The sequence below is a fragment of the Saccoglossus kowalevskii genome, chromosome 16 (assembly GCF_978046115.1).
Source record: "Saccoglossus kowalevskii chromosome 16, keSacKowa6.1, whole genome shotgun sequence".
Classification (NCBI taxonomy): Eukaryota; Metazoa; Hemichordata; class Enteropneusta; family Harrimaniidae; genus Saccoglossus; species Saccoglossus kowalevskii.
This window is the reverse complement of record NC_140656.1, coordinates 13,995,651-14,007,985: the sequence shown is the minus strand read 5'-3', so window position 1 is coordinate 14,007,985 and position 12,335 is coordinate 13,995,651. Positions and strand designations below refer to the sequence as shown.

The 12,335-nt window shown below is 41.3% G+C and overlaps 1 protein-coding gene across 1 annotated transcript in view; it reads left to right on the top strand.

The window, feature by feature from the left end:
- LOC102809463 (uncharacterized) overlaps positions 1-12,335 on the top strand; it is an 85,324-nt gene that overhangs the window by 59,240 nt on the left and 13,749 nt on the right. The gene's annotated exons all lie outside the window — the stretch shown is intronic.

Sequence of the window (12,335 nt, the reverse complement as noted above, 5' to 3'; positions counted from 1 at the left end):
GTCTTGATGGCAGTGATGAATCACCAAGTAGATGCAGTAAGTTTGTGATGGGTTACCTGACTGTCTTGATAGCAGTGATAAATCACCAAGTATATACAGTGATTATGTGATAGGTTACCTGACTGTCTTGATGACAGTGATGAATCACCAAGTAGATGCAGTAATTATGTGATGGGTAACCTGACTGTCTTGATGGCAGTGATGAATCACCAAGTAGATGCAGTAAGTATGTGATGGCTTACTTGACTGTCTTGATGGTAGTGATGAATCACCAAGTAGATGCAGTAAGTTTGTGATGGGTTACCTGACTGTTTTGATGGCAGTGATGAATCACCAAGTAGATGCAGAATGTGTGTGATGGGTAACCTGACTGTCTTGATGGCAGTGATGAATCACCGAGTAGGTGCAGTAAGTTTGTGATGGGTTACCTGACTGTCTTGATGGTAGTAATGAATCACCAACTAGATGCAGTAAGTTTGTGATGAGTTACTTGACTGTCTTGATGGCAGTGATGAATCACCAACTAGATGTAGTAAGTTTGTGATGGGTTACCTGACTGTCTTGATGGCAGTGATGAATCACCAACTAGATGCAGCAAGTGTGTGATGGATTACCTGACTGTATTGATGGTAGTAATGAATCACCAACTAGATGAAATAATTATGTGATGAGTAACCTGACTGTCTTGATGGCAGTGATGAATCACCAAATACATGTAGCAAGTATGTGATGGGATACCTAACTGTCTTGATGGCAGTGATGAATCACCAAATAGATGCAGTAAGTATGTGATGAGTTACCTGACTGTCTTGATGGCAGTGATGAATCACCAAATACATGTAGCAAGTATGTGATGGGATACCTAACTGTCTTGATGGCAGTGATGAATCACCAAGTAGATGCAGTAAGTATGTGATGGGTAACCTGACTGTCTTGATGGCAGTGATGAATCACCAACTAGATGAAATAATTATGTGATGGGTAACCTGACTGTCTTGATGGCAGTGATGAATCACCAAGTAGATGCAGTAAGTATGTGATGGCTTACTTGACTGTCTTGATGGTAGTGATGAATCACCAAGTAGATGCAGTAAGTATGTGATGGCTTACTTGACTGTCTTGATGGTAGTGATGAATCACCAAGTAGATGCAGAATGTGTGTGATGGGTTACCTGACTGTCTTGATGGTAGTAATGAATCACCAACTAGATGAAATAATTATGTGATGGCTAACCTGACTGTCTTGATGGTAGTGATGAATCGCCAAGTTTATGCAGTATGTGTGTGGTGGGTTACTTGTCTGTTTGGATGGTAGTGATGAATCACCAAGTTTATGCAGTATGTGTGTGGTGGGTTACTTGACTGTTTGGATGGCAGTGATGAATCACCAAGTAGATGTAGCAAGCATGTGATGGGATAACTAACTGTCAGTATGTGTGTGATGGGTTACCCGACTGTCTTGGTGGCAGTGATACATCACCAAATACATGTAGCAAGTATGTGATGGGATACCTAACTGTCTTGATGGCAGTGATGAATCACCAAGTAGATGCAGTAAGTTTGTGATGGGTTACCTGACTGTCTTGATAGCAGTGATAAATCACCAAGTATATACAGTGATTATGTGATAGGTTACCTGACTGTCTTGATGACAGTGATGAATCACCAAGTAGATGCAGTAATTATATGATGGGTAACCTGACTGTCTTGATGGCAGTGATGAATCACCAAGTAGATGCAGTAAGTATGTGATGGCTTACTTGACTGTCTTGATGGTAGTGATGAATCACCAAGTAGATGCAGTAAGTTTGTGATGGGTTACCTGACTGTTTTGATGGCAGTGATGAATCACCAAGTAGATGCAGAATGTGTGTGATGGGTAACCTGACTGTCTTGATGGCAGTGATGAATCACCGAGTAGGTGCAGTAAGTTTGTGATGGGTTACCTGACTGTCTTGATGGTAGTAATGAATCACCAACTAGATGCAGTAAGTTTGTGATGAGTTACTTGACTGTCTTGATGGCAGTGATGAATCACCAACTAGATGCAGTAAGTTTGTGATGGGTTACCTGACTGTCTTGATGGCAGTGATGAATCACCAACTAGATGCAGTAAGTGTGTGATGGATTACCTGACTGTATTGATGGTAGTAATGAATCACCAACTAGATGCAGTAAGTTTGTGATGGGTTACCTGACTGTATTGATGGCAGTAATGAATCACCAACTAGATGCAGTAAGTATGTGATGATTTACTTGACTGTCTTGATGGCAGTGATGAATCACCAACTTGATGCAGTAAGTTTGTGATGGGTTACCTGACTGTATTGATGGTAGTAATGAATCACCAACTAGATGCAGTACGTTTGTGATGGGTTACCTGACTGTATTGATGGTAGTAATGAATCACCAACTAGATGCAGTAAGTATGTGATGAGTTACTTGTCTGTCTTGATGGCAGTGATGAATCACCAACTAGATGCAGTAAGTATGTGATGAGTTACCTGACTGTCTTGATGGCAGTGATGAATCACCAACTAGATGCAGTAAGTTTGTGATGGATTACCTGACTGTATTGATGGTAGTAATGAATCACCAACTAGATGCAGTAAGTTTGTGATGGGTTACCTGACTGTCTTGATGGCAGTGATGAATCACCAAGTAGATGCAGAATGTGTGTGATGGGTTACCTGACTGTCTTGATGGTAGTAATGAATCGCCAAGTTTATGCACTAAGTATGTGATGGGTTACCTGACTGTCTTGATGGTAGTAATGAATCACCAACTAGATGAAATAATAATGTGATGGGTAACCTGACTGTCTTGATGGCAGTGATGAATCACTAAGTAGATGTAGTAAGTGTGCGATGGGTTACCCGACTGTCTTGATGGCAGGTGGTAAATCACTAAGTAGATGCAGTAAGTATGTGATGGGTAACCTGACTGTCTTGATGGCAGTGATGAATCACCAACTAGATGAAAAAATGATGTGATGGGTAACCTGACTGTCTTGATGGCAGTGATGAATCACCAAGTAGATGCAGTAAGTATGTGATGGCTTACTTGACTGTCTTGATGGTAGTGATGAATCACCAAGTAGATGCAGTAAGTTTGTGATGGGTTACCTGACTGTCTTGATGGCAGTGATGAATCACCAAGTAGATGCAGAATGTGTGTGATGGGTAACCTGACTGTCTTGATGGCAGTGATGAATCACCAACTAGATGCAGTAAGTTTGTGATGGGTAACCTGACTGTCTTGATGGCAGTGATGAATCACCAACTAGATGAAATAATTATGTGATGGGTAACCTGACTGTCTTGATGGCAGTGATGAATTACCAAGTAGATGCAGTAAGTATGTGATGGCTTACTTGACTGTCTTGATGGTAGTGATGAATCACAAAGTAGATGTAATAAGTGTGCGATGGGTTACCCGACTGTCTTGATGGCAGGTGGTAAATCACTAAGTAGATGCAGTAAGTATGTGATGGGTAACCTGACTGTCTTGATGGCAGTGATGAATCACCAACTAGATGAAAAAATGATGTGATGGGTAACCTGACTATCTTGATGGCAGTGATGAATCACCAAGTAGATGCAGTAAGTATGTGATGGCTTACTTGACTGTCTTGATGGTAGTGATGAATCACCAAGTAGATGCAGTAAGTTTGTGATGGGTTACCTGACTGTCTTGATGGCAGTGATGAATCACCAAGTAGATGCAGAATGTGTGTGATGGGTAACCTGACTGTCTTGATGGCAGTGATGAATCACCAACTAGATGCAGTAAGTTTGTGATGGGTAACCTGACTGTCTTGATGGCAGTGATGAATCACCAACTAGATGAAATAATTATGTGATGGGTAACCTGACTGTCTTGATGGCAGTGATGAATCACCAAGTAGATGCAGTAAGTATGTGATGGCTTACTTGACTGTCTTGATGGTAGTGATGAATCACCAAGTAGATGCAGTAAGTATGTGATGGCTTACTTGACTGTCTTGATGGTAGTGATGAATCACCAAGTAGATGCAGTAAGTTTGTGATGGGTTACCTGACTGTCTTGATGGCAGTGATGAATCACCAAGTAGATGCAGTAAGTATGTGATGAGTTACCTGACTGTCTTGATGGCAGTGATGAATCACCGAGTAGATGCAGTAAGTTTGTGATGGGTTACCTGACTGTCTTGATGGCAGTGATGAATCACCGAGTAGATGCAGTAAGTTTGTGATGGGTTACCTGACTGTCTTGATGGCAGTGATGAATCACCAACTAGATGCAGTAAGTTTGTGATGGGTTACCTGACTGTCTTGATGACAGTGATGAATCACCAACTAGATGAAATAATTATGTGATGGGTAACCTGACTGTCTTGATGGCAGTGATGAATCACCAAGTAGATGCAGTAAGTATGTGATGGCTTACTTGACTGTCTTGATGGTAGTGATGAATCGCCAAGTTTATGCAGTATGTGTGTGGTGGGTTACTTGTCTGTTTGGATGGTAGTGATGAATCACCAAGTTTATGCAGTATGTGTGTGGTGGGTTACTTGACTGTTTGGATGGCAGTGATGAATCACCAAGTAGATGTAGCAAGAATGTGATGGGATAACTAACTGTCAGTATGTGTGTGATGGGTTACCCGACTGTCTTGGTGGCAGTGATACATCACCAAATACATGTAGCAAGTATGTGATGGGATACCTAACTGTCTTGATGGCAGTGATGAATCACCAAGTAGATGCAGTAAGTATGTGATGGGTAACCTGACTGTCTTGATGACAGTGATGAATCACCAACTAGATGAAATAATTATGTGATGGGTAACCTGACTGTCTTGATGGCAGTGATGAATCACCAAGTAGATGCAGTAAGTATGTGATGGCTTACTTGACTGTCTTGATGGTAGTGATGAATCGCCGAGTTTATGCAGTATGTGTGTGGTGGGTTACTTGTCTGTTTGGATGGTAGTGATGAATCACCAAGTTTATGCAGTATGTGTGTGGTGGGTTACTTGACTGTTTGGATGGCAGTGATGAATCACCACGTAGATGTAGCAAGTATGTGATGGGATAACTAACTGTCAGTATGTGTGTGATGGGTTACCCGACTGTCTTGGTGGCAGTGATACATCACCAAATACATGTAGCAAGTATGTGATGGGATATCTAACTGTCTTGATGGCAGTGATGAATCACCAAGTAGATGCAGTAAGTTTGTGATGGGTTACCTGACTGTCTTGATAGCAGTGATAAATCACCAAGTAGATACAGTGATTATGTGATAGGTTACCTGACTGTCTTGATGACAGTGATGAATCACCAAGTAGATGCAGTAATTATGTGATGGGTAACCTGACTGTCTTGATGGCAGTGATGAATCACCAAGTAGATGCAGTAAGTGTGTGATGGCTTACTTGACTGTCTTGATGGTAGTGATGAATCACCAAGTAGATGCAGTAAGTTTGTAATGGGTTACCTGACTGTCTTGATGGCAGTGATGAATCACCAAGTAGATGCAGAATGTGTGTGATGGGTAACCTGACTGTCTTGATGGCAGTGATGAATCACCGAGTAGATGCAGTAAGTTTGTGATGGGTTACCTGACTGTCTTGATGGTAGTAATGAATCACCAACTAGATGCAGTAAGTTTGTGATGGGTAACCTGACTGTCTTGATGGCAGTGATGAATCACCAACTAGATGAAAAAATGATGTGATGGGTAACCTGACTGTCTTGATGGCAGTGATGAATCACCAAGTAGATGCAGTAAGTATGTGATGGCTTACTTGACTGTCTTGATGGTAGTGATGAATCACCAAGTAGATGCAGTAAGTTTGTGATGGGTTACCTGACTGTCTTGATGGCAGTGATGAATCACCAAGTAGATGCAGAATGTGTGTGATGGGTAACCTGACTGTCTTGATGGCAGTGATGAATCACCAACTAGATGCAGTAAGTTTGTGATGGGTAACCTGACTGTCTTGATGGCAGTGATGAATCACCAACTAGATGAAATAATTATGTGATGGGTAACCTGACTGTCTTGATGGCAGTGATGAATCACCAAGTAGATGCAGTAAGTGTGTGATGGCTTACTTGACTGTCTTGATGGTAGTGATGAATCACAAAGTAGATGTAATAAGTTTGTGATGGGTTACCTGACTGTCTTGATGGCAGTGATGAATCACCAAGTAGATGAAATAATTATGTGATGGGTAACCTGACTGTCTTGATGGCAGTGATGAATCACCAACTAGATGAAATAATTATGTGATGGGTAACCTGACTGTCTTGATGGCAGTGATGAATCACCAAGTAGATGCAGTAAGTATGTGATGGCTTACTTGACTGTCTTGATGGTAGTGATGAATCACAAAGTAGATGCAGTAAGTTTGTGATGGGTAACCTGACTGTCTTGATGGCAGTGATGAATCACCAACTAGATGAAATAATTATGTGATGGGTAACCTGACTGTCTTGATGGCAGTGATGAATCACCAAGTAGATGCAGTAAGTATGTGATGGCTTACTTGACTGTCTTGATGGTAGTGATGAATCACCAAGTAGATGCAGTAAGTATGTGATGGCTTACTTGACTGTCTTGATGGTAGTGATGAATCACCAAGTAGATGCAGTAAGTTTGTGATGGGTTACCTGACTGTCTTGATGGCAGTGATGAATCACCAAGTAGATGCAGAATGTGTGTGATGGGTAACCTGACTGTCTTGATGGCAGTGATGAATCACCAACTAGATGAAAAAAATGATGTGATGGGTAACCTGACTGTCTTGATGGCAGTGATGAATCACCAAGTAGATGCAGTAAGTATGTGATGGCTTACTTGACTGTCTTGATGGTAGTGATGAATCACCAAGTAGATGCAGTAAGTTTGTGATGGGTTACCTGACTGTCTTGATGGCAGTGATGAATCACCAAGTAGATGCAGAATGTGTGTGATGGGTAACCTGACTGTCTTGATGGCAGTGATGAATCACCAACTAGATGCAGTAAGTTTGTGATGGGTAACCTGACTGTCTTGATGGCAGTGATGAATCACCAACTAGATGAAATAATTATGTGATGGGTAACCTGACTGTCTTGATGGCAGTGATGAATCACCAAGTAGATGCAGTAAGTGTGTGATGGCTTACTTGACTGTCTTGATGGTAGTGATGAATCACAAAGTAGATGTAATAAGTTTGTGATGGGTTACCTGACTGTCTTGATGGCAGTGATGAATCACCAAGTAGATGAAATAATTATGTGATGGGTAACCTGACTGTCTTGATGGCAGTGATGAATCACCAACTAGATGAAATAATTATGTGATGGGTAACCTGACTGTCTTGATGGCAGTGATGAATCACCAAGTAGATGCAGTAAGTATGTGATGGCTTACTTGACTGTCTTGATGGTAGTGATGAATCACAAAGTAGATGCAGTAAGTTTGTGATGGGTAACCTGACTGTCTTGATGGCAGTGATGAATCACCAACTAGATGAAATAATTATGTGATGGGTAACCTGACTGTCTTGATGGCAGTGATGAATCACCAAGTAGATGCAGTAAGTATGTGATGGCTTACTTGACTGTCTTGATGGTAGTGATGAATCACCAAGTAGATGCAGTAAGTATGTGATGGCTTACTTGACTGTCTTGATGGTAGTGATGAATCACCAAGTAGATGCAGTAAGTTTGTGATGGGTTACCTGACTGTCTTGATGGCAGTGATGAATCACCAAGTAGATGCAGTAAGTATGTGATGAGTTACCTGACTGTCTTGATGGCAGTGATGAATCACCGAGTAGATGCAGTAAGTTTGTGATGGGTTACCTGACTGTCTTGATGGCAGTGATGAATCACCGAGTAGATGCAGTAAGTTTGTGATGGGTTACCTGACTGTCTTGATGACAGTGATGAATCACCAACTAGATGAAATAATTATGTGATGAGTAACCTGACTGTCTTGATGGCAGTGATGAATCACCAAATACATGTAGCAAGTATGTGATGGGATACCTAACTGTCTTGATGGCAGTGATGAATCACCAAGTAGATGCAGTAAGTATGTGATGAGTTACCTGACTGTCTTGATGGCAGTGATGAATCACCAAATACAGGTAGCAAGTATGTGATGGGATACCTAACTGTCTTGATGGCAGTGATGAATCACCAAGTAGATGCAGTAAGTATGTGATGGGTAACCTGACTGTTTTGATGACAGTGATGAATCACCAACTAGATGAAATAATTATGTGATGGGTAACCTGACTGTCTTGATGGCAGTGATGAATCACCAAGTAGATGCAGTAAGTATGTGATGGCTTACTTGACTGTCTTGATGGTAGTGATGAATCGCCAAGTTTATGCAGTATGTGTGTGGTGGGTTACTTGTCTGTTTGGATGGTAGTGATGAATCACCAAGTTTATGCAGTATGTGTGTGGTGGGTTACTTGACTGTTTGGATGGCAGTGATGAATCACCAAGTAGATGTAGCAAGTATGTGATGGGATAACTAACTGTCAGTATGTGTGTGATGGGTTACCCGACTGTCTTGGTGGCAGTGATACATCACCAAATACATGTAGCAAGTATGTGATGGGATACCTAACTGTCTTGATGGCAGTGATGAATCACCAAGTAGATGCAGTAAGTTTGTGATGGGTTACCTGACTGTCTTGATAGCAGTGATAAATCACCAAGTAGATACAGTGATTATGTGATAGGTTACCTGACTGTCTTGATGACAGTGATGAATCACCAAGTAGATGCAGTAATTATGTGATGGGTAACCTGACTGTCTTGATGGCAGTGATGAATCACCAAGTAGATGCAGTAAGTATGTGATGGCTTACTTGACTGTCTTGATGGTAGAGATGAATCACCAAGTAGATGCAGTAAGTTTGTGATGGGTTACCTGACTGTCTTGATGGCAGTGATGAATCACCAAGTAGATGCAGAATGTGTGTGATGGGTAACCTGACTGTCTTGATGGCAGTGATGAATCACCGAGTAGATGCAGTAAGTTTGTGATGGGTTACCTGACTGTCTTGATGGTAGTAATGAATCACCAACTAGATGCAGTAAGTTTGTGATGGGTAACCTGACTGTCTTGATGGCAGTGATGAATCACCAACTAGATGAAATAATTATGTGATGGGTAACCTGACTGTCTTGATGGCAGTGACGAATCACAAAGTAGATGTAGTAAGTGTGCGATGGGTTACCCGACTGTCTTGATGGCAGGTGGTAAATCACTAAGTAGATGCAGTAAGTATGTGATGGGTAACCTGACTGTCTTGATGGCAGTGATGAATCACCAACTAGATGAAATAATTATGTGATGGGTTACCTGACTGTCTTGATGGCAGTGATGAATCACCAAGTAGATGCAGTAAGTATGTGATGGCTTACTTGACTGTCTTGATGGTAGTGATGAATCACAAAGTAGATGTAATAAGTGTGCGATGGGTTACCCGACTGTCTTGATGGCAGGTGGTAAATCACTAAGTAGATGCAGTAAGTATGTGATGGGTAACCTGACTGTCTTGATGGCAGTGATGAATCACCAACTAGATGAAAAAATGATGTGATGGGTAACCTGACTGTCTTGATGGCAGTGATGAATCACCAAGTAGATGCAGTAAGTATGTGATGGCTTACTTGACTGTCTTGATGGTAGTGATGAATCACCAAGTAGATGCAGTAAGTTTGTGATGGGTTACCTGACTGTCTTGATGGCAGTGATGAATCACCAAGTAGATGCAGTAAGTATGTGATGAGTTACCTGACTGTCTTGATGGTAGTAATGAATCACCAACTAGATGCAGTAAGTTTGTGATGGGTTACCTGACTGTCTTGATGGCAGTGATGAATCACCAACTAGATGCAGTAAGTTTGTGATGGGTTACCTGACTGTATTGATGGTAGTAATGAATCACCAAGTAGATGCAGTAAGTTTGTGATGAGTTACTTGACTGTCTTGATGGCAGTGATGAATCACCAACTAGATGCAGTAAGTTTGTGATGGGTTACCTGACTGTCTTGATGGTAGTAATGAATCACCAACTAGATGCAGTAAGTTTGTGATGGGTTACCTGACTGTCTTGATGGCAGTGATGAATCACCAACTAGATGCAGTAAGTTTGTGATGGGTTACCTGACTGTATTGATGGTAGTAATGAATCACCAACTAGATGCAGTAAGTTTGTGATGGGTAACCTGACTGTATTGATGGTAGTAATGAATCACCGAGTAGATGCAGTAAGTTTGTGATGGGTTACCTGACTGTATTGATGGCAGTGATGAATCACCAACTAGATGAAATAATTATGTGATGGGTAACCTGACTGTCTTGATGGCAGTGATGAATCACTAAGTAGATGCACTAAGTATGTGATGGGTAACCTGACTGTCTTGATGGTAGTGATGAATCACCAACTAGATGCAGTAAGTTTGTGATGGGTTACCTGACTGTATTGATGGCAGTGATGAATCACCAACTAGATGAAATAATTATGTGATGGGTAACCTGACTGTATTGATGGCAGTGATGAATCACCAACTAGATGAAATAACTATGTGATGGGTAACCTGACTGTCTTGATGGCAGTGATGAATCACTAAGTAGATGCACTAAGTATGTGATGGGTAACCTGACTGTCTTGATGGTAGTGATGAATCACCAACTAGATGCAGTAAGTTTGTGATGGGTTACCTGACTGTATTGATGGCAGTGATGAATTACCAACTAGATGAAATAATTATGTGATGGGTAACCTGACTGTATTGATGGCAGTGATGAATCACCAACTAGATGAAATAATTATGTGATGGGTAACCTGACTGTCTTGATGGCAGTGATGAATCACTAAGTAGATGCACTAAGTATGTGATGGGTAACCTGACTGTCTTGATGGTAGTGATGAATCACCAACTAGATGCAGTAAGTTTGTGATGGGTTACCTGACTGTATTGATGGCAGTGATGAATCACCAACTAGATGAAATAATTATGTGATGGGTTACCTGACTGTCTTGATGGCAGTGATGAATCACCAACTAGATGCAGAATGTGTGTGATGGGTTACCTGACTGTCTTGATGGTGGTAATGAATCGCCAAGTTTATGCACTAAGTATGTGATGGGTTACCTGACTGTCTTGATGGCAGTGATGAATCACCAACTAGATGAAATAATTATGTGATGGGTTACCTGACTGTATTGATGGCAGTGATGAATCACCAACTAGATGAAATAATTATGTGATGGGTAACCTGACTGTCTTGATGGCAGTGATGAATCACTAAGTAGATGCACTAAGTATGTGATGGGTAACCTGACTGTCTTGATGGTAGTGATGAATCACCAACTAGATGCAGTAAGTTTGTGATGGGTTACCTGACTGTATTGATGGCAGTGATGAATCACCAACTAGATGAAATAATTATGTGATGGGTAACCTGACTGTCTTGATGGCAGTGATGAATCACTAAGTAGATGCACTAAGTATGTGATGGGTAACCTGACTGTCTTGATGGCAGTGATGAATCACCAACTAGATGAAATAATTATGTGATGGGTTACCTGACTGTCTTGATGGCAGTGATGAATCACCAACTAGATGCAGAATGTGTGTGATGGGTTACCTGACTGTCTTGATGGTGGTAATGAATCGCCAAGTTTATGCACTAAGTATGTGATGGGTTACCTGACTGTCTTGATGGCAGTGACGAATCACCAACTAGATGAAATAATTATGTGATGGGTAACCTGACTGTCTTGATGGCAGTGATGAATCACTAAGTAGATGCAGTAAGTTTGTGATGGGTTACCTGACTGTCTTGATGGCAGTGATGAATCACCAACTAGATGAAATAATTATGTGATGGGTAACCTGACTGTCTTGATGGCAGTGATGAATCACCAAGTAGATGCAGTAAGTATGTGATGGCTTACTTGACTGTCTTGATGGTAGTGATGAATCGCCAAGTTTATGCAGTATGTGTGTGGTGGGTTACTTGACTGTTTGGATGGTAGTGATGAATCACCAAGTTTATGAAGTATGTGTGTGGTGGGTTACTTGACTGTTTGGATGGCAGTGATTAATCACCAAGTAGATGTAGCAAGTATGTGATGGGATAACTAACTGTCAGTATGTGTGTGATGGGTTACTCGACTGTCTTGGTGGCAGTGATACATCACCAAATACATGTAGCAAGTATGTGATGGGATACCTAACTGTCTGATGGCAGAGATGAATCACCAAGTAGATGCAGTATGTGTGTGATGGGTTACCTGACTGTCTTGATGGCAGTGATGAATCACCAAGT